We start from the raw sequence: 20041 nt of genomic DNA, 5'->3' as shown, positions 1-20041 counted from the left end.
GAGAATACGGCATGAAGCTCAGAGTGTCTGTATCTGGCTTTCATGGGGGATGCTTGAAAGGAACTAGACTATTTTCCAGCGGAAACTTATGGCACACTGCTTGCGTATAAATTAACAACAATGAAAGTGGTAAATTAAAATTGTGACATCAATTTCATTTTTAGCTCTGCTTTGCATTTATATGGAAGGATTTATTATTACTGTGATTTACCTTCTACTAAGAGGTAAAAGAAAGGAAAATATGAAGTAGCAGCAGTTGTAATTATCTTCTGGAAAACTTCAGCTTGCAGAGAATGCTGCAGCATGTCTGCTCAGAAACCAAAGTTGCTGCGAGCACACCAGGCCATCCTCCCTCCATTTTTCTAGGCTGGATTCCCAGCATTTTCCAACACAGCAGTTCAGCTGTAAGGGTCAGCACACATTGAAGGAAAGAACCATCTTCCATCTCGGATGAAGCACTGACCTCCTGTATGGCCTCCGCTTTTTATTTTTCTTTTTTTTTCCCCTGGCTCCTTGCATGTGCTGGCAATGAGGAGTGTTGGTGGCGTGGAAGCCCTAGACGGGCCATCCCGGCACAGAGTGGCAAACCAGCTCTTGGCTCTTGTCTTCAGCACCGTCAGTACCAAAGATCCTTTGTACCTTACGTACTAGCTTAAACCCCAGGGGAAGACTATACTCCATGACTCCGTTCACTCCTTGAGCTTGCTGGATTTTCAGCGATGCTCTTTTTATAAAACCGCTGCGTAAGGTGACTGAGTTGGCTGAGGGGCATGTCCGCAACTGTGGAACAAGTTTTCACGGGACCTAAGACTCAGTTAGTGCCTTCCACCCTGAGAGTAAAAGGCACTTTTCCAAGTTTGCCTTCTCTGTGCAGAAATGTATCTATATTGCTGCTTGCTTTTGTTTTTACAGGAAGGAAATTACTAAAATCTTACCAAAACAAAGCAGCCTGTCCCATACACAGAGAATGAGAATGAGAGAGCAGGTGAGCCATGCAAGATAGGTGGAGTTCATTAGTTAACAGACACTGCTGGGATATTTTAATGATGAAGGTGGCATAAAACCTTTGGAAGGGAAGACAAGAATATGAAACAAGTGTCCATTTTATCTCGTTTCTTTTGTCTTCTGGAACAGAAACAGAGACACTGAGAGGCAGGCTCAAGAAACCTAATTAAATACTGAAAGGAAATGAAAATTAGTTCCCAGTTCTGTTGCCCAGACTGATTCTGTGCATATTCAATTTGTATTATTTTCAGAAAAAAGTAAGACATTATAACCAGAATTCTCAAGGTATTTCTCATTCTTGAAGAGAAGAACTAGGTGTCTGGGCTATATATAGTCTTCATATATGATCCATACTCCCAGTAGTGCCATTAGGACCTGCCAAGTATTTGGCATAGCTCCGAACAGTTTCATTGTTATAAAAAGGAGTCAGTGGACCCCCAAATCTACTGATTTCCGTTGGGGAAATGTTTAAAGACTTTGAAGCAAAGTTTTCCTAAGGAAAAAACAATTAATGATAGCAAATTATATTAAATAAGCTGAGTTCCCGTGGAAGTAATCATCAACACTAACTTTTTAAAGCTGTTATTTCACTTAGAAAGGAGAGTTAAATCAAAATATTATGATTTTATGTTCTGTCTGTACCAGTGTCAGTATTGGTGTCACTGATACCAGTTAAAGTGTCGAAAAGAAAACTTTATAGCATCCTGAGGTTGCTTCACTTCCTAATTAAGACTACAGCAGCATTTTGCAGAGTGTGAAAGGTATCCTGTGTGGTGTAAAGTATCTGTAGAAGGGAGAAAACATTTATTTTAAGGACAAACTTGGTGCAGGAGCTTGCTTTAAGACTAGGTTGAAGATCCAGCTCATACTTCAGCTCATCCTGGAACATTGCTTATTTTCTTGGCTTTTTAAAGCTGTATTTGTACTTCTATTTTTGCAAAAAAGACAAAAGAGATGTGCTTAAATGTTAAAAAAACCGGAGTGATACCTGTGATAAATAACTCCACACTAGGACACACTTTTTACGGTTATGCATTAAGCTTTGTAACTCTAGTTCCAGAAAGTCCCTGATGACAGAGAATAGCGTTTATTGAAACTAGTTGGATGTTGCACTGTTTTACTTCCTCCTGCCTGGGCACTGACATCAGAAGTGACTGGATTCCTGTAGGCGCCTAACTTCAGAAAGGAGAGAGATGTCTGTACTTTCAAATTAAATGTGCCCGGGAATATTCCTAGGTGCTTAGGCCAGCTGGCACCGAGCAGCCTGTGCCGATGATCAGAAGCTGTTAGTCTCCAGAGCAGGTTGGCTGCAGGCAGGCTGCCTGCTGGCAGCGGCTCCTGGAGCATGCCGGCTTCCAAAGCCTCTCCAGGAATTGCCTGGGACACCGATAGTCAGCACAGGCCAAAAGCGGGCAAGAAAATGTTGAAACGCTTTGTCAGGATAGATGACAACATCCTTGTGCCCAGGAACATTCCCAGACGCTGATTTACTACTGTGGATATAGACCGAGTGTCTTGCAAAAGACTCAAAAAAAAAAAAAAGAAAAAAGAAAAAAAAGAGGAAGCAATGATTATGGTACTACGTGAGTGGGAATGAAAGATGGACAGATGGACATAAAAATGAGCTATGTTGGATGTTAGTGAAAATTGCACTGGGAAAAAGAGCGCTCTCAGCCTGAGGCTCCAAAATCAAGAAAACTGGTGAGAATTTTTAGAAAATTTCCAGAAATATCTTCTCTCTAAAATATAATGCAAAGTAGTGTAATATAATATAAATGTGTGACTAATATACATCTTTTTGTATGGTGTGACTAATATATATGTGTATATATGTATTATCCAAGTATGGGCAGTCTAAAAAAATGATAGCTCACTGTCTTTCCGAATGTTATAAAGCAGCTAACCCGTGAGTTCATTGCATCCTAATGGACGAATTCAGTTTGTAGGTGGGACAAAGCTGCAGCGATTCAAATGAGAGCACTCAGAAGCTTTGTTTACATTAAGAAGTAGCGCAGACAAATAGACCAAACAGGAATGGAGTTGCGGAATGAAATGGTTGATGCTGCAGGCTGGCGTCCACACAATATGCATTCCAGGGGTTTTTTTTACTGTGTTCTAGCTCTAGTCTGGTCTCGTGGGCTAAATGCCCATTAGCAGCTGGAGCTCGTTTTAGGTGCACTCCTGGAGCACACATTCAGGTTACATTTCATCCAAAAGAAAATCCAGTTTGTGCTCTCTGAGACTGCTCTGCCGTAAGAACCAAAGTGCAGTATGCGGGGATAATCAGGAGATTCACTTCAAAGGTGTGCTCCTGATCTAAACTAAAACACTAATGTAGAGGCACCTGGAGAGCTCATGCAGCAGCATCACAGCAATGCAGAGCTAATGCGCACAATTAGCGAGCAAGCCCAGGCCAACCGTCAGTGGAGCAGAGACAGAGGCCGTTAACCACTCAGAAAAGAAAATGTTTGCCTAGACAAGGAAAAATTTTGTGCAAACATAAATGCATTAGCACAAAGCAGAGGAGAAAAAAATCTACTGGTAAATTGTCTTGCGTATGGGATTCTTTGCACTGGCAAGAAAATTGTTTTGCCAAAGCTTGCTTACAATAGCAAAAAGAAAAAATGCACCACATCAGGAAAACAAATTGACTCCGAATATGTAATTTTGCACATATCTGGCTTTGATGCACTACACAAGAGCAAAAAATAAACTTTTGGTGCCATTTGCACAAGCGTGAACTTTAAACTAAGAGCAGCAGCACAAAAGCAGAGAATGCCAGCTGGACAACTGAACATCAGTAAATGCTAGATAACAGAGTTTGTTGGCATTTTGTGAGAATCTAAAACCGCTGACAAAAACGTACAGCATAATATTACACAATAGAACAATCAAAATACCAGCAGGACAATGTAAATTACCAAGAAAAGTTGAACGAATTAAAATACCAGGAAATATACATAACACTCCGTTAAAAGCAAACTAAATCAAGTGAATGAATGAAGCATGTGACTGAACTGGGGCAAACAATTCATAGAAGTTACATACAAAAAGTCAGAAAACTTAGCTCAAATAGGTAGTAAGCTGGAAGACCCTTGTAGCAAAGTATCTACATGGTGTTTTAAAGGTCTGGGATGTCTTCTAGGCAGACGAGAGCTGGAAATGGATACAGCGATGCAGCCAGGAGGGCACTTGCTTAATAGAATGTCCTCTGCACTCAAAGAAAAAAGCAATAAGGCAAGTGAAAGTAAGGCAGGCATAAGTCTCATTGCTGAGGTTTTCCAGAGCCACAGGTCAGGTGGGCAGCCAGCCAGCCGTAGAGAAGATGGGAAGCTGTACATATGCGTAGTCTTTTAGCAATTTAACAAGGCATTATCCAGACCTGCAGGTGGTAATATGCTTTCCATCTTAAAAAAGTAAAAGTAGTTTCAGTTTCTGATGCAATGCTCATATATTTGCAAATGTATTAGATACAAGAATTAAAGAAAGTAACTACCTCAATACCTTTTGAGCATCCATTAGGGCGGATACAGGTGGAAGAAAATGCAGTTTGAGATCAAACCTATGGTAGAAGAATGCCAACAGTATCAGCAAGAAGAACTAACGGGGCTGGCTGGGATCGCTGCGATAGCTGTATAGATGCAGAAACAGAACAGCAAAAGCTGTAGCTGATCATGATTACATTCTCATCTATCTGCTTGAAATGACCAAGGCAATAAATCTAAAATGAAATAAAATGAGATTAAATTGCATTTGACTCCTGGAGCACCGGGATAATTGCTGACCTCCCAAAGGCTATTACCCAGCTCCTAAAAAGTAAAAACCAGGCAGGATAGACCCACACCTGAAAATGGGTAAGTCAGTTTGAAGATTAGTGGGATTCATAAACCATCTCACAATACTTTTCCACGTTTTTCAGATCTGTACAGTCTCCTGAGGTGATTACTAAACAAAACCACGCTATGAATACAACTGCTGTAATTCGTTGGAGTCTTCTCATATATAAAGGAGCTGTACGAATATCCCACAGTGCAGCGTGGCAGCACGTAAATGCCAAGGCCGTTATATCGCACGAGGCAGGGCGGGGGAGGCACTACTGTTTGCGTGAGGCATACGTAGAACACAACTCCTCCAAAAAGGCTTCCACATCCACCAGCAGGGCGTAGGAGCAGCCCAGCTGAGACATACTGGAGTAATGTGCGCAAGTGAAAACTTCAGTCCTTACGTTTTAAGGGCAGGAGACTATACGAATACGAAGTGACCATCAATTATTAGAAAGCATTTTATAAAGCCAGAACTAGCACCCCCTCAGTAACCACAAGGGAATGCTGCTGAACCTGCAGTGATGTGCACTGCTCGACATCTGGAAAGGGATTGAGATGTACATCCCTGACTTCTCGTCCAGGCTGCCGTACACAACAATGGGACGACTGAACAAGAGTGTCAGATTCTCAAAATAATAGAGAAAATGAGGAGATTCAACCTAAGTATTATTGCAGCTGGGTATTTGTCAGTTTGAAGCAGGGGCTACAAAAGAACCTCAAAGGAGTGTTTGAAAAAGGCAAAAATTTAGTGTCAGCTCATGCCCATCGATCTTTCACATTGGCCGTATGAGCAGGGAGAAGCCCCATCATCTCCGGGAGTACTGCAACCCCACAGGTAAGTGGGACTCTACAACACATGTTCGAGCTACAGCACCCAGATCACTAAGCAGAAATGCTGTTGGGCGCCTATCAAAGCTATTCTGGGACAGAATCCACCATTCAAAAGGATGACTGTGCACTGGGGAGCGTCGAGCTCTGCAGCTAGTTGCATTGCCCCTGGAGAAACGTAGGCCTGACAGAAAGGAGAGACGTAAAACCTCATTGCATTCTTAGTAGACTTTGAGGAAAAGTAGAGCAAAGGACTTGATTTCAAACAACAAATCTCAGAACCTAACCTTTGCTATATTAGTCAGACTTCTGTGGCTCGACAGTCGTTTTGCAGCAGTTGCTGCAGATGGTGTGATCAGGATCAGGCACTCTGGCAGCCCCACTCCCAAACTGCGTGTCCTGGTTTCGGCAGGGATAGAGTTAATTTTCTTCCTAGTAGCTGGTACAGTGCTGTGTTTTGGATTTAGGATGAGAACAAAGTTGATAAAACACTGATGTTTTAGTTGTTGCTAGGTAGTGCTTACACTAGTCAAGGACTTTTCAGCTCCCCATGCTCTACCAACTGAGCAGGCTGGAGGTGCACAAGAAGCTGGGAGGGGGCACAGCCAGGACAGCTGACCGAAACTGGCCAAAGGGACATTCCATACCATGGGACGTCATGCTCAGCATGTAAAGCTGGGGAAGAAGAAGGAAGGGGGGGACGTTTGGAGTGATGGCATTTGTCTTCCCAAGTCACCGTTAGGCGTGATGGAGCCCTGCTTTCCTGGAGATGGCTGAACACCTGCCTGCCCATGGGAAGGAGTGAAGGAATGCCTTGTTTTGCTTTGCTTGTGCACGCGGTTTTTGCTTTCCCTATTAAACCGTCTTTATCTCAACCCATGAGTTTTCTCACTTTTACCCTTCCGATTCTCTCCCCCATCCCACTGGAGGGGGAGTGAGCGAGCGGCTGCGTGGGGCTCAGTTGCCGACTGAGGTTAAACCACGAAACTGCATTTGAAGACAGCGGAGCCTGGGCTGTTTCTTGTTCACTCATGCAAATAACCTGGGCATAAAAATCTAGTCCACTTCTCATTACTGCTATCACTACCATCGCCTTGCAGCAAGTCGAATGGCAAAACTGAGTCAAGAAAAATTGCAATTTTTTTTAAGAAGCTGGAACATTGTTTATTTTATAGAAGCCATCCTCCAGTGGAAAAATGGCTCTCACAGAAAGCGCTCACGGTAGCCTGGTGCCGTACTGATGTCAGGACATGTGCACACCTCAGTGCCTGCTGCCTCAGGAAGCATTACGGCTGGCAATGGGGAAAGGAATAACAAAAAGAAAAGAAATCAAAGGGCCATACTATGATCAGCAGGCTAACAACCACCAAGAAATAAGACCCAGGACTCTGCCAAGATCAAACCTTTTCCTCAAGATAAATCATGAACTTGAGTGCATGCCACCCACATTGAAGAGACCCTGTAATTCGTCTAAAGCGGGAGCGGGTGAGTGTATTTTCTAGTCTCACCCCAGATGCCTGCATCATATGAGCAGGAGGCAAAGGTATGGATAAGGAGGCACTTTTTTCACCAGGGCTTGGTCGGTGGGACAGAAGAACACAAACTGATGAACACGCCATTGGCAAACTTTGTAGCTGACTTGTTAAACTCCACACCACTGCAACAGCTGGGTCACAGGCAGCCTCTTTGCAGAAAATGCCCGCCCAAGCTTTGTGCTGCTTGCAAGTCCCGTTCTGGGCAGTATTGAAGGTGACAGAGTAATCCTCCTAACCCAAGTTGCCGAGAAAGTTGAGTTGGAATTTCTTTTTTTTTTTTCAGTAATAATTACTAAGTTTTGTATGTGCTGTTTCCTAGATTAAGGATGGAGAGCAGTTATATTCGTGTTTAATTATGCCATCTCAGCTAAATGTAACTGAGGGATGTCACCACAATGAGCTTGCTTATTCCTGCATAAACACTTTTATGGGTAGGAAATTCAGAGAACTCTGCTTTCAAAAAAGTGATTGAAAGAAAATAATCCATCTGGAAGAAGGATTAAAGGCTGGAGTGAGGTGCACTCTCTCACTTCTGAGGTCTGAGCACAGAAAAATGTTTGTCTAAGCCTGCAGATAGCCTGAAACGGCGGCTGAGGTTCACGAGCCGCTCCGTCAGACAAGTTACTGTCAGAGCAGGCAGCAGCCTGGGGTGGCACGGGGGGGAGTGGGGGATTTGAGGGGGTGCTGCTGCTGCCCGGGAGAGCCCCGCCGTTCATCACTCTACTGCTCCCCGTCACAGCCTTGCCCCTTCTCCTTCCCCCTGCCTGGTCAGCGAGCGCTTCAGCTCCGCGCCAAGCATCTCCAGCAGCCATGGGGCGCGGGAGGGCGACCCTGCTCTATCTCCAGCAAAAGCAAGTGCTGCTTAAATACTTCACAGCTGTGAGATGGCTTTGTGCCACGGTTATCCGGGAAGCCCGTGTAGCTAAGCGGCGTTTTGCTACCCTGCCTCGTCTCCCTGCCCGCCCTGCTCCAGGTGCACACCTGATAGGAAGCAGTTTGTCCTGCTCTGGTGTCATGGCTCGTCGAAGTGGTCTGCACACAGAAGGGGTGGATATTTGGGAACAGACTTACTGCTCATGCAGGACCACTCACTGCATCTTCTCTGGAGGCAAGGAATGGTCCCAGCCCTCCTGAGGAGAAGCAGCAAATCTCTCCTGTGTGGTGACTGCTCCTGCCTTTGTAAGCCACCCAGACTGAAGCTCTCCTCGGAGCTTTATCCATCAGAATACAAAACACCTCTATAAAATATGGAGAAAAAAAAGTCAGGCAGACAGACGACGTGGATTATCTATAATAATATAAATTATGTCATCTGTGACCTTTACAGCAGCAGCACTGTTGTAGACAGCATTAATGTAGAGAAGCCACACTAAGTAGAAAATTTTGTTTCCCTTCTGTCTTATGGTCGAAATGGCTATAGATGATTTTTTTTGAGATGTAGATTGAATCACTATAAATATCTGGCATAACTTTAACAAGATGAATTATGTAAAGAAATAAAAATAATTTTTGTTTTTACAATTTAAATGAGGATGAGATTTTTAAATATGGCAGGTTTCTGAGTAGCAAAGCTCTGTAGGGCTTGCCTGATCACTCATCCGTGAAGAGGTATGTTATCTGGAACTATCTGCGTGCAGAACAGCTGAAGACGTGGCAGTTTTTTCAAACAACGCAAAAGAGGTGTACGCTGTACGCTCCATTTTAGCTTTCATTGGGCACCTGTAACTCCTGTGATGAAGTCAGGTGGAGCCGCGTGTGCGTGTCCAAGAAGAGCGGGTTGGTTGTGGTCAGCCAGTGAGGCATAGAATCATAGAATCATTGAGGTTGGAAAAGACCTCTAAGATCATCGAGTCCAACCGCCGACCCAACACCACCACCCACTAAACCATGTCCCTTAGTGCCTCATCTACTCGTCTTTTAAATACCTCCAGGGATGGGGACTCCACCACTTCCCTGGGCAGCCTGTTCCAATGTTTAACCACTCTTTCAGTAAAGAAATTTTTCCTCACATCCAATCTAAAATGGTCCCGGTCCCCCCAGTCGCTGCACGAAGGCTTGACCTCGGTCAGTGTAACTACTTGCATGCTTAAAGGTCAGCCACACATAAAAGCTTGTAGGATCAGGACAGAAGCTTCTCTGCAAGTATAAATTATATACTTTGTTGTGCCATGCCAATCCTTTTGGCCTGCAAAATAGCCCAATGAGTGCACAGTGCAAAGTGATATGTAAAGGAAAGGTTTATGTATCTCCATTGTTTATCTGTAAGGAGCCCATAACCGGTGAAAAAGTGGATGGCCTGTTGACGCAGTACGTGATTGTGGTTATATTTAATAGCAGAGGGCGAGCTGAATGCATATACTCGCAAGCCTAACTGTGCATACAAATCAGTGAAGCCTTGTAGTAACAAGACGATCAGAACTCATTTGAAAGCTATTATAGTAATTTAAAACAAGATAGTTTTTAAAAATAGTGAAGTATGCCTGTGATCTGTATTTCTAATTATTCGCATGTTAGATTTTTAAAAATCAAATTCTTCTGATTGACTTGAGTGAAAATCTAATCAAATAAGCATTTTAGAATATATGTCCATTGTAATGTCATTTTCAGAATATAATGATCCTTTAGATATTATACTTTAGCTGTTATAAAGACAGAAAAATCTGCAAGAGAGGCACTGTGGGGAACTTGGAAGGTTGATTCTAATGAGCACTTTTCTGTTTGTCTACATTAGGTTTTTATATAGCATCTATTACTTTGGTACCTACGCATTGACATCTCCTCACTGCTTGATGGTGATGTAGGAAGCATTTCTATCAGTTTAGTGAAGGTATCACTTTTGTAATGCGCTATTGATATCTTATTCATAAGTTTGATATAATATTCATTTTAAATCGTTTAGCAGTTACTTATTTCTTTTTAGATCTGTTTACAAGTTTTAATAACTTCAAATGATCAAAATTCTTCATCATCACTTTCTTTCAGTGGACCATTCCAATTTTACCATCTGGCTATATTCTCATAATTTTTTTTAACGTCATTTGTTATGTGTTGATTTGTCACATTTTCAAAACTGTTGGAAGGCCTTAATCAAACCAGGATACCCAAACTCTTCATAGAAGAGCGTTCAGCATTTTCTCATCCTACCTCTCGCCAACTGAAGTGGGAGTTTTGACTATCTCAGGGTGGAAGCACTTACTATTAATGCCAGCACTATCCGTATTATGACTCTTAGCATGAAATTTAGTGAATTTAGATTATTGAGGTGATGATAAAAATCATTGTATTATTGAGTTTGAAGACTCTAAAAGGCAATGGTAGGCTCCTTGGCCATAACTGCAAGAGTTGACTGGAGCTCATTTCTCTGCACTGAATACTTTACATTTAAATTAGGATCGTGTGAAGTAGAGATGGAAGGATTACTGTGTGTGAGAGATGAATGAGGGAAAGCATCATCGTCTGTGCAGAAGGAGGATAAGTACTGTAGTTCATCTGCCATAAGAGATGGATTACAAAGAATCTGAAGTGGAAGAAGGTTTGCTTAGGAATTATTAGCAGTGGTTTGCATTTAAGTAATCTATTAGTGCAATAATGTATGTATAGTTATGATGTGATGCGTAATCTACCAGGGGAGAGCGGAGTTTATTTCTAGATATATTGAAATGATATGCTGTTTACAGTATAGGCAAGTCGGTAATAAATCTGGAGCTTCCATGCAAAAAAATATGTCAAAACAAAAAGGCAGGATAAACAAAAATCAAAACAAAACCAAAACAAAAATCTGCAAAGGTTCCAGCAGATGGAAAAAGTGTATGCTCTTACCACTTGTGCAAGGCTTAACTGTTAGCAAAAAGTATTTGATAGGTAAATTTGCAGCTAAAACACATATAGCAATGGTGCAAATGTACTTTTCTTTGCACACAGTGGCAGCAGTGGTTATTTTACTGCCTGTACTCAAAGCCTCATAGGGTGGCTTCCAAAACCTTGGTTTCTTTCAGAGGCTGGAAGAGGTGGTTGCTGGTTGCCCTCTCCGCCTCGTCTCCCATTCCCCTGAGAGCACGAATTGGATGGGCATGACTGATTAGACTGTGTTTTTTATACGGCCATGGTGCATACCTAGACGTTCTGTGTCTAAGTATTGCAGGGTGTCTAGAGCTGTATTTCCACCAGGGAGATGCTGGAAGGGAGCGTGGAAGAGCTAAGGAGGATGTAAATAGCGTGCGTTTCACCTCGTCCTGCCCACGGGGCGTATTTGCCCTCGGGCTGCGTCGTAGTGTCAGGTTGCTCAAGGAGCTTTTGAACAGGTTCACACGGGTCGCGTAGGCAGTTTAAATGCAGCTTCACGGGGCTTCACAGTTCTAGAAACAGGGCTAGGCTGCTCCTGGTACCTGACCCAGCTCATTTAGCACAAGTGGAATTAGCAAATTCAGCTTAATACAGCTCCGCTCACCTTGCTGGGTAAGCAGCATCTATGATTGACAGGTCAGTTGGTAACCACTAATGTAGCCGTAGCAGCAAGGATACTCATGCTTTCTCACAGTTGTAAGAAAAGATTAATTTTTCCCTTTTAATAGTCTAGCTGAAACTTCTTTGAAAGGACCTAGAAAACAGACAGTCATTAGGTACTGCTAGAGTTAATCTCCTCAGTACATGTACCCCCAGAAGAGGATGGTTAAATCCAAAGAAACAGATGATTTTAGGGTTGTTCTGAACAGCTCAGTTACCAGCGAGCTTGGAGGAGAAGGTGGGAAATAGTATCTAGCAATGGCATTTTTTTCATATGATCAGGTAATTTACAACATTGATATGATAAGCGCAGAAGCTGAATGTATGGATACATAGCGTATACACACGCTATGGTGTATAGATACACATGGAAATGTGAATACTGGACTGATGTATTTTTACTTCTGTACCAGTAAAAGTACAAAATCTTGTTTGCACAAAGTTTTTTCCGATACTAAGGCTCAACTAATACTGATCCACGTTTCCTAAAGGCATTCGAATACAGTTATATTTGCTTGCCTGTCAGATATTTGTTAATAGCCATTCTGCTGACATCTTTGTTACGGTGCTGCTTAGCTGACAGAATTTCATCTGCATAAATGGGTGGAAAGTCCTTTCCTCACATGTCCAACAAACTGGAGACAAAGTGCCTGCCAATGTTTTAATTTCTTTTGCATGTTCTGGTTAGAGAGTGAGAAGAATGCTTTCACTCCACAGTGTCATGAATATGGTAATCTATGGAAATCACAGAAAGCAGGTACTTAAGTTAAGCACATACTGTACTACAGGAATCCCTGATGAATTCAAGTCTCTTCTGTTTAGAGAAGATGTTGTTGTCTATTAAGTGACAGACTGCCAGATGTTCATGAAGTAGCACAGTAATGTGTATCAGTATCTTCTTTTCTTCACCCCAGAAGGTAACATTTTCTTTATCATCTATGTCATCCTGGCTTTTGATTGTAAATGTCTAAGCTTGCTTCAAATATTAACTCCTTTTTGTTTTATTGATGAATATTTCATGACTTCAGTACATTTGTAGAATGTAATTTTTTGCTGCACTATAGTAAGCCCATAATCCTAAAATCTTTTCCTTCACTTGGTATATATAAGCTGCTAAAAACCAAACATTTGAGGTGGAACACGAAGAATAATTTGTTCATGATTTTGAGCTAATAGAGAAAATTTTGGCAGTGCTACAGAAATGATGAAAGAAGAAATAATTGTTATTTTAAATAATGGTTTTATCTGCATGCTCAAGCATGGTACTGTATATCTCATGGTGAGGTCACAGCAATATGTTTTCCTAGAACGCACATTAATGTTCCCTTTAGTCTCAGAATTACTGCAGGGCTGGGGGTTAGCTCACCCGCTTTAAATAATCATGGTCTAAAGAGCGGGCAGAATAGTTGAGTAACTAAATGCAATGGTATATACACACGCAGTGCGGGGAGCAGAGGTTACAGGAACAAGTATATGTGCAGTAATTACAGATTATTGAGACAGCGCTGTTTATGAAGCAAATAAAAGTTCCAAGAAAAATAATCAAAATAACTGAAAGGCAGAGTTCATTTTTTTCCTGAAGAATTGTTGTGTTCTGTCCTTTATTCTGAAGGCATTTCCACATCATTAAAGACAGTGATGCCGGTAACGTCTCAGCTCTAAGAAACAGAGCCGTGAGAATGTGTGAACCCTTTAATACACGGCACAAATTCTCTGCAGCTTCTTGCTAATGTAACTACAGCAGCCCTGGGGGCTGTAACAACCGGTGTTGGCCCAAGAAACTCGCTATCAGATGGAAGCTGATAGAGTGAAGTATCCCGGCCTCTCCACGGCACGTCGCCTGCCCGCATGCCGTGAGGAGGACTCTCGCAGGATTCCCTGCTGCAGGGCTTGACGTGAACCCTGCTTGACACGAACCCATCCATGCTGGATGACTCCTTCATGCCATGGGCCCTTACCATGCAGTGCACGGGAAGGGCCCATACGTTAGCATTGCCAGACTGACGCGGAGAAGAGCAGCTATTTAAGAGAATTTAGCTTTCAATCTGAAAGAGTAAGAACGTCTGAAAGAGTTAAGAATTAGCAGCTTCACTTTCTCCGTTGCCATCCATACTTAGTTTTCATTAGTTAAGCAGTTTATCCGATTAGTGGGGAAAGCTTGTGCAAAATATTCTCTCCGTGTATCTATGAATATGAATGTGTGTGTTATTTGCCACCTTCAGAGGAACAGAATTCAGCTTTTGGCTTTATTGTTGGGTTGGGATTTTTTTCCCAGAAGGAGCACAAGCTATCTTGACATTGTGACAAGATTTTGTTGTTGTTGCTGTTCTTTCGTACTGGGACTTTGTGTTTTCTTCCTCTCTGGAAACGTTGGAGTCATGTTTCATTGTATGCTCCAAGAACAAGGAAGAAAGCAGATACCACTTCAGGAAACTTTAGTAATCTTCTTGTTGTTGTTGTTGTTCTTGTTGTTGTAAAGCTGCAAGAGGGTGGAGGCAGACCCCTGAATGGAAACTGTTGCGCGGTGTAAAGTATGGTCAAGGCCGTATGTACGTGCAGCATGTAATACGGGTTCTAGATATATGCAGCTATTTTGAGCACATTAGACTTTAGAAAAAATAAACTTGAAGGATTCAGAAGCAACTGGAAAAAATCATTAAAATTGAAACTGCTTTCTCTGGAAAACTTTATACATCAAATATAGAAGTTTTCCACATGAACAAATGGGGGTCAAACATTACTAAAACCTTTGTGCTGAGGGCATATAAAATGACCCATACAAACCTGATTTAAATTCTTGTAGCTCCTGGATGAGGGCAGCTGTCTACCTTGCTTAAATGTTAATGTTTCCCTTATCTGATTGCCTTTCCGTACCATGCTCCCACTTTCAGGGGTCCTGCTTCACCTATTACCCTCTCCGAAGCTATTCATCCTTGTCTGCGATCTTCATAGCTTTAGCTGTGTCTGAGGCAGTCACTTGGCTGTGTAACCTCTCAAGCTGTTTCGCTCTTAGCTTTTACCCGCCCAGCTGCTTGTCTCCCCAGTTCTCTGAAGCCAACGAAAAACCTTCCCGGATATGGTTCTGCCAAGGCAGCAAGGGGAGGAAGCCCACCTTTTCCGCACGTTTGCAGGAGAGAGTGGTATTTGTGGAGGATAGCTAAACCAACTACAGATCAACTGTTCTTCACGGGAAGGGAGTAGTCAGCATGGATTTATGAAGGGAAAACCACGCTTGACCAACTTGATAGCCTACTACAATGAGATTTAGCAAGGCTTTCAACACTGTCTCCTATAGCATCCTCATAGACAAACTGGCGAAACCTGCTGCAGCTGACCCTGCTCTGAGCAGGGGGTTGGACTGGATGGTCTCAAGACGTGTCTTCCAATCTCAACCGCTCTGTGATTCTGTGAAGGTAGCTGACCACCTTTGTCCTTTCCAATCGCTTAGAGAATTTGTATTGTCTCCTCCTTTCTTCTCTCCTTCTCTGAGGGAAAGCTGTTGGTTAAGTAATTTCAGAGAAAGATCTATTCAGAAAAAAACAAGCCACAGCGAAGGAAGATTAAGAGCCACCTCTTGTTTGATTTCTGAAACACACTGGTGTTTTAGAACACACTACTGTTTGCCACTGTGTGGCAAAGTTTTGGTGTGACAATTATCCGTCCATTTGCATAGCTACAGAGTATGTGAGCCTTTGTTTAGTGCATCTCTACTGCAACCAGTATAGAATATTTCAGCAGACCAATCTGAACTCTCTTTTAGCAGTTCAGTTTGTCAGACATTTTTCAGTCTTCATTCTTGTTCTCATCTAGTTTTCCTATGTGCGAGCAGAAACATCTACACTTGAAAAATGTAAAGAACATGAAATAAGACAATTTGGCTTCAGTTCCATTTCCAGATTCATAAGGGTCATCACTGTGTCACTTAAAATTGTTTACATGTTGAAAGTGCACGAGAGGCATTTTAGAGGATGAATGCATACACATCTTCATACCTCAGGCTGGAGGCAACACTCAAGTATAAAAGAAATTGGATAATGGCATTACATTCAATATGGGACATTCTTCACACATGAGGGAAACGGTGTTTTTGAAACGTGTTGCCTCATAGCTAAATGATACTGCTAGCCCAAATTTCCATGAGCCAGTGATCCCTAGAATTGTTTATGTAAGTTCGTTCTTTACCTTGTGACCACTGCTCCCTGAAAATCATTTTTATGAAAATTACTATTTTCCAGTGTTCTTTCTGATGTCCCATCTCATCAGCATATACCAGCAGGATATACTTCAGATCCGCTCGAGTACTGTGGGAGACTGTTGCTTAGTTTTGGTTTATGATGATACCTAGCTGTGCCAGCTGAAATCTGGGTCTTCCAACAGTAGATAGCGTCCAGCCCCTTAGTAGGAGACAGCTCCCAAAGAAGCAACCCATGACTACATCGTGGAGACGTAAGCGGAATAAGGGGCAGATCCGTTTCAAAGTTGGAAATAAAGTCTGGGTCGTCTGAGGCATATTGCACTGCCCTGTTCCCTGCCCTGTTCCAGCAGTTAGGCTACTTGCTGGTGTGCCCATAAAAATTGCAGCAATCTGAAGGGGAGGATTCTCTCTACTTTTTACCATTAGGAAACAAGCACCTTTTTTAGTTCATAATATGCTCAATTACCTTTAGATTGATCCATGAATAAATTATAATCAAAACAGATTTATTCACCTTAAAGCTCTCCCGGCTTAAGGTTTCATTGTTGATTCATTATGTTGTCAGTTCTCTATTGGCAGGGTAATGCTTTTTTATATCTGGATAGAGACAGTTTTAGTGGAAGATACTGTTATCTTTAAATGAGTAGGATTTAGCTTTTCTGGTGAGAACAAATTCATCAATGATGAATCCCTGGAGAAACTACTGAAACAAAAATCACAATGTTGCTGGAGATTTATACAGTTCATCAGTTAAAAGGCAGCTTTTGGAAGTCGGGGGGGGGGGAGGAGGGCGGGGGGGAGGATTTGGATTTTTCCTTTCTTTCTGTAAAATACTCCAGCACAATATTTCAAGCTTCCAGTTTTGTGATAATGCAATTATAAACCATGAAATAATACCACTTAATATATTTATTTTGGCTCCGTTCTTGATGTTATCCCTCCAATAGAAACACATTGAATTATGGCTATATAGAGACAGATGGATACAAATAATGCAGCTATAGACATCACTGATACAGATATATAAGTAGACAAGAATTATCTAATTACTCTGCTTGTTGCAGCCTTCTAAGCACTTGCTATGATCCACATATTCATATTAATTGTTTTTTTTCTAGGCAGATGTTGATATGACGAAGATAGCAGTGTATGGAGAGTTTAGGGACATTGGAGTATCTGGAAATTAAAAAAAAACCCACGTTTTGTAGAAAGATTTGAAAAGCAAACAGAGTTAAACTCACCAAGTCCTGTGCTGGTGCTTTCATTGGGAATTGTGCTATTAAATCCCCCATGTGCTTAGGAAGATATCCCGACAATGATTAGAGGTGATTTAATTTTAAACTCTCTTAAATGTCCATCTCTTCAGCAGTTATTTCAACGTTTCCACTTTTGCTACATCCAGTAACTCACTTCATTAAAATATTGTTTGCCATTTCATACGGCCTTTGACTCCAAAATGTTTGAAACCTCAGCTCTGAACAATAAGCAGTTTCATCAGCGTTCCCTATATCTGTGCATTACTCATAAGGGGAACCATCAATAAGTCCTTCCTAAGCTCCCGAGGCTACATTTTCATGTATTATTTATTGTTATAGAAAAGATGGCTGGTTTTCAGTGTGGTTTGATGAAATTTGGCTTGGCTGCTTGCAAACTACTAGACTCCAAACACAAAATAACCAGACCATTTGCACGGGCACACAGTCACCTTCTGTTAAGTCAGTGGAAGCTCACCGTGTATGCCCAAGCTTGGACTAAGACCTAGGTGTTTCCTTAATTATTTCAAATTCCATTTAATCGATTTCTTGATGGAAAAACAGCAGTGCACAACAAAGACTAAGGTTGGATGTTAGTTTTCTAGATTAATCATCATTTCATTTATTTTTAAAAGCTACAGATTATATAGTTTAGTTTAACTGCATGCATGTCATTATGAAACATCTGAATTATGGTACTGATGGCATTGCACACTTTTCAAAATGTCCGCTGTACGTTCCAGCTAGCAGCTATGTTAGATGTAAGCATCTAAATACTTCCATCTCACAACTTAGAAAATTAATTAATTGCCGTTGTAATTCACTCTTCACCTACACCCAAAAATGAATTCTTTTTCCACACTTTTCTTTAGATGACCTATTTCATCTCAATACACTCAGTATTTCTGTCTGTAGAAATTAGGAGTTTGGGCATACATTAAGAGAACAGAAAAGTAAAGGATTTATTCTGCAAAGATTTGGCTATTCTTCCCAAAGATGATCTTCAATCAGTCAAGCCACGAACAACTGTCTCCTCTCTCTACTACTTCAGTTAAAACCTCAGCAAAATTAGCTTTGCTACCAGCTCTGAAAGCCAGCAATTCAATTCCTGGCCAGACAGGGAAGAGTCCAAAAACGCTTTGTCATCAGGTCTCCTGCCCTCTCAAGCCCAAAGTTGTTGGCATCAGCGCATAAATTATGGAGAGAAAATAGTTTCTTAGTGACACAGATACCACTTATCCGTAGCCAAAATGTATTTCTAATTGATGCAGCCTAGCAGACATACAGGAACACTTTTTGTCAAAATTTATATTTTTTAGACTTTTGCTAAAAGTCTTAAGCTTTCTAAAAGCCATATAAAGAATTGAGTCTCTATGTGTGTTCTTTAGAGCCTATTGATTAGATTGAAATTAGACACATTCTTCCTCCTACTCATTTATCCTGTTTAAAATAATTCTGGGTTTGCTGTCTTATTTGACTTTGGTATGTAAGGCCACTACCTCACTTCTGTTTGCAGCAGTATTTAAAGCCTTAATTAAGACATTCTAGAACATTTCCTTTCCAAGATCATGTATGGCAACGGCACAGAAAGGAAGGTTTGTTTGATGTCTGTCAGGAAGCCTTTGAACGCGACATTCAGGAACAAAGTTCCCATGGAGCAGACAAAACAAGAGCCCTTTGCCGGTGGGCAAACTCGGGCTGCATCCAGATTTGGGACAGATGGGGTCTGCAACATCCCCCCACAGTTCTGGTCTTGCATTTGCCTAGGCTGAGGCTTTGTCCCAGACTACGGCTCGGTCCCAGCCTGCAGGAGGGCACCTCCTCCGGGGAGCACCGTGAGACTGCAAGTCTTGTTCTGACTTGAAGTTAAAAATGCGTTGAGGCCACGAACCAACTCTCGGAAGCACGGAAGCGTTTCAAGGACATCACCCTCTGGCTGTATGCTCAGAGTGCCAAAAACCTAGCAGCCAAGAAAGCTTTTATTTGTCATAACAAGAAGCCTGCGGTCCCAAGGTTGGGTATTGTGACTGACAGAGCTCACTGAGGAATTTTTCTCCTAAGGATTAGCAGAAGAGCAGTAACCTCTTCTGGATTTACTTCATTTTAAAAAATAATAATTTCTAAATTTTTAAATAATTCTGGTTTTAAAATTCACATTGAAATTCCCTCTTAAAAAATGGATAACCACAGCAGTACTGTATCTTGTTCGATATGCTCTTTGAGGTTGTATTATTAGTGTGAATTAATGCTAGCAGCCTCTGTATCCCCTGTTAGTACCTGCTAGCTTCTGCAGTACTGCAGTAGCTTCTGAACGGGGTTTAGTTAGGCGTGTAAAATACTTTTGCAGAATAAGGAACTAGTTTCAGGGGAGGAAGGGCATGGTCTTTTGCATCAAGCAAAAATCCATGTTTTCTACCCTTTTTCATTCACCTAAATCTGTGACTGTGGCACACTACAGTTGTCCATATCTCTGCTAGGTAAGCAAAGGGACTTTTTCTTTCCGGAAGCTGGGTGTTTTATGAAACCTGAACCAGCACTTTCATGTTCCTGAGTGAGACGTGAGTTTTGCAATTCAGTGAAATCTTTCTCTAGAGTTTGCTTAATTGGGTTCAAGGATTAAATGTTGCAGAAAAAACTGCAAGTGGGACATAGAGGTAAATTAGGAGATTAGAATGTGTTTCAGTTCATTTGGTGTTTGTTAGCCTCACTTTGACAGGTCAAGACAGCCTTCTGTTATCAGAATGCAAAATACATGTTTGTAAGCTTTAAGCATACATATTGATATATTCAGATATCCATACAAATAATCTTAAACACAGGTGGAACCCTTCCAAGTAAACTGATAGTTTTATGATACCTTCCCACATACTATAGAAATGAAGTTACACATTTGAATGA

At 41.7% G+C, this 20041-nt stretch overlaps 1 protein-coding gene across 4 annotated transcripts in view; it reads left to right on the top strand.

The window, feature by feature from the left end:
- DPYD (dihydropyrimidine dehydrogenase) overlaps window positions 1-20041 on the top strand; it is a 377405-nt gene that overhangs the window by 341729 nt on the left and 15635 nt on the right. The window lies entirely within an intron of this gene.

Source organism: Aptenodytes patagonicus, chromosome 5, assembly GCF_965638725.1.
Source record: "Aptenodytes patagonicus chromosome 5, bAptPat1.pri.cur, whole genome shotgun sequence".
NCBI classification, from domain to species: domain Eukaryota; kingdom Metazoa; phylum Chordata; class Aves; order Sphenisciformes; family Spheniscidae; genus Aptenodytes; species Aptenodytes patagonicus.
This window is presented reverse-complemented; position numbering and strand designations above follow the sequence as displayed.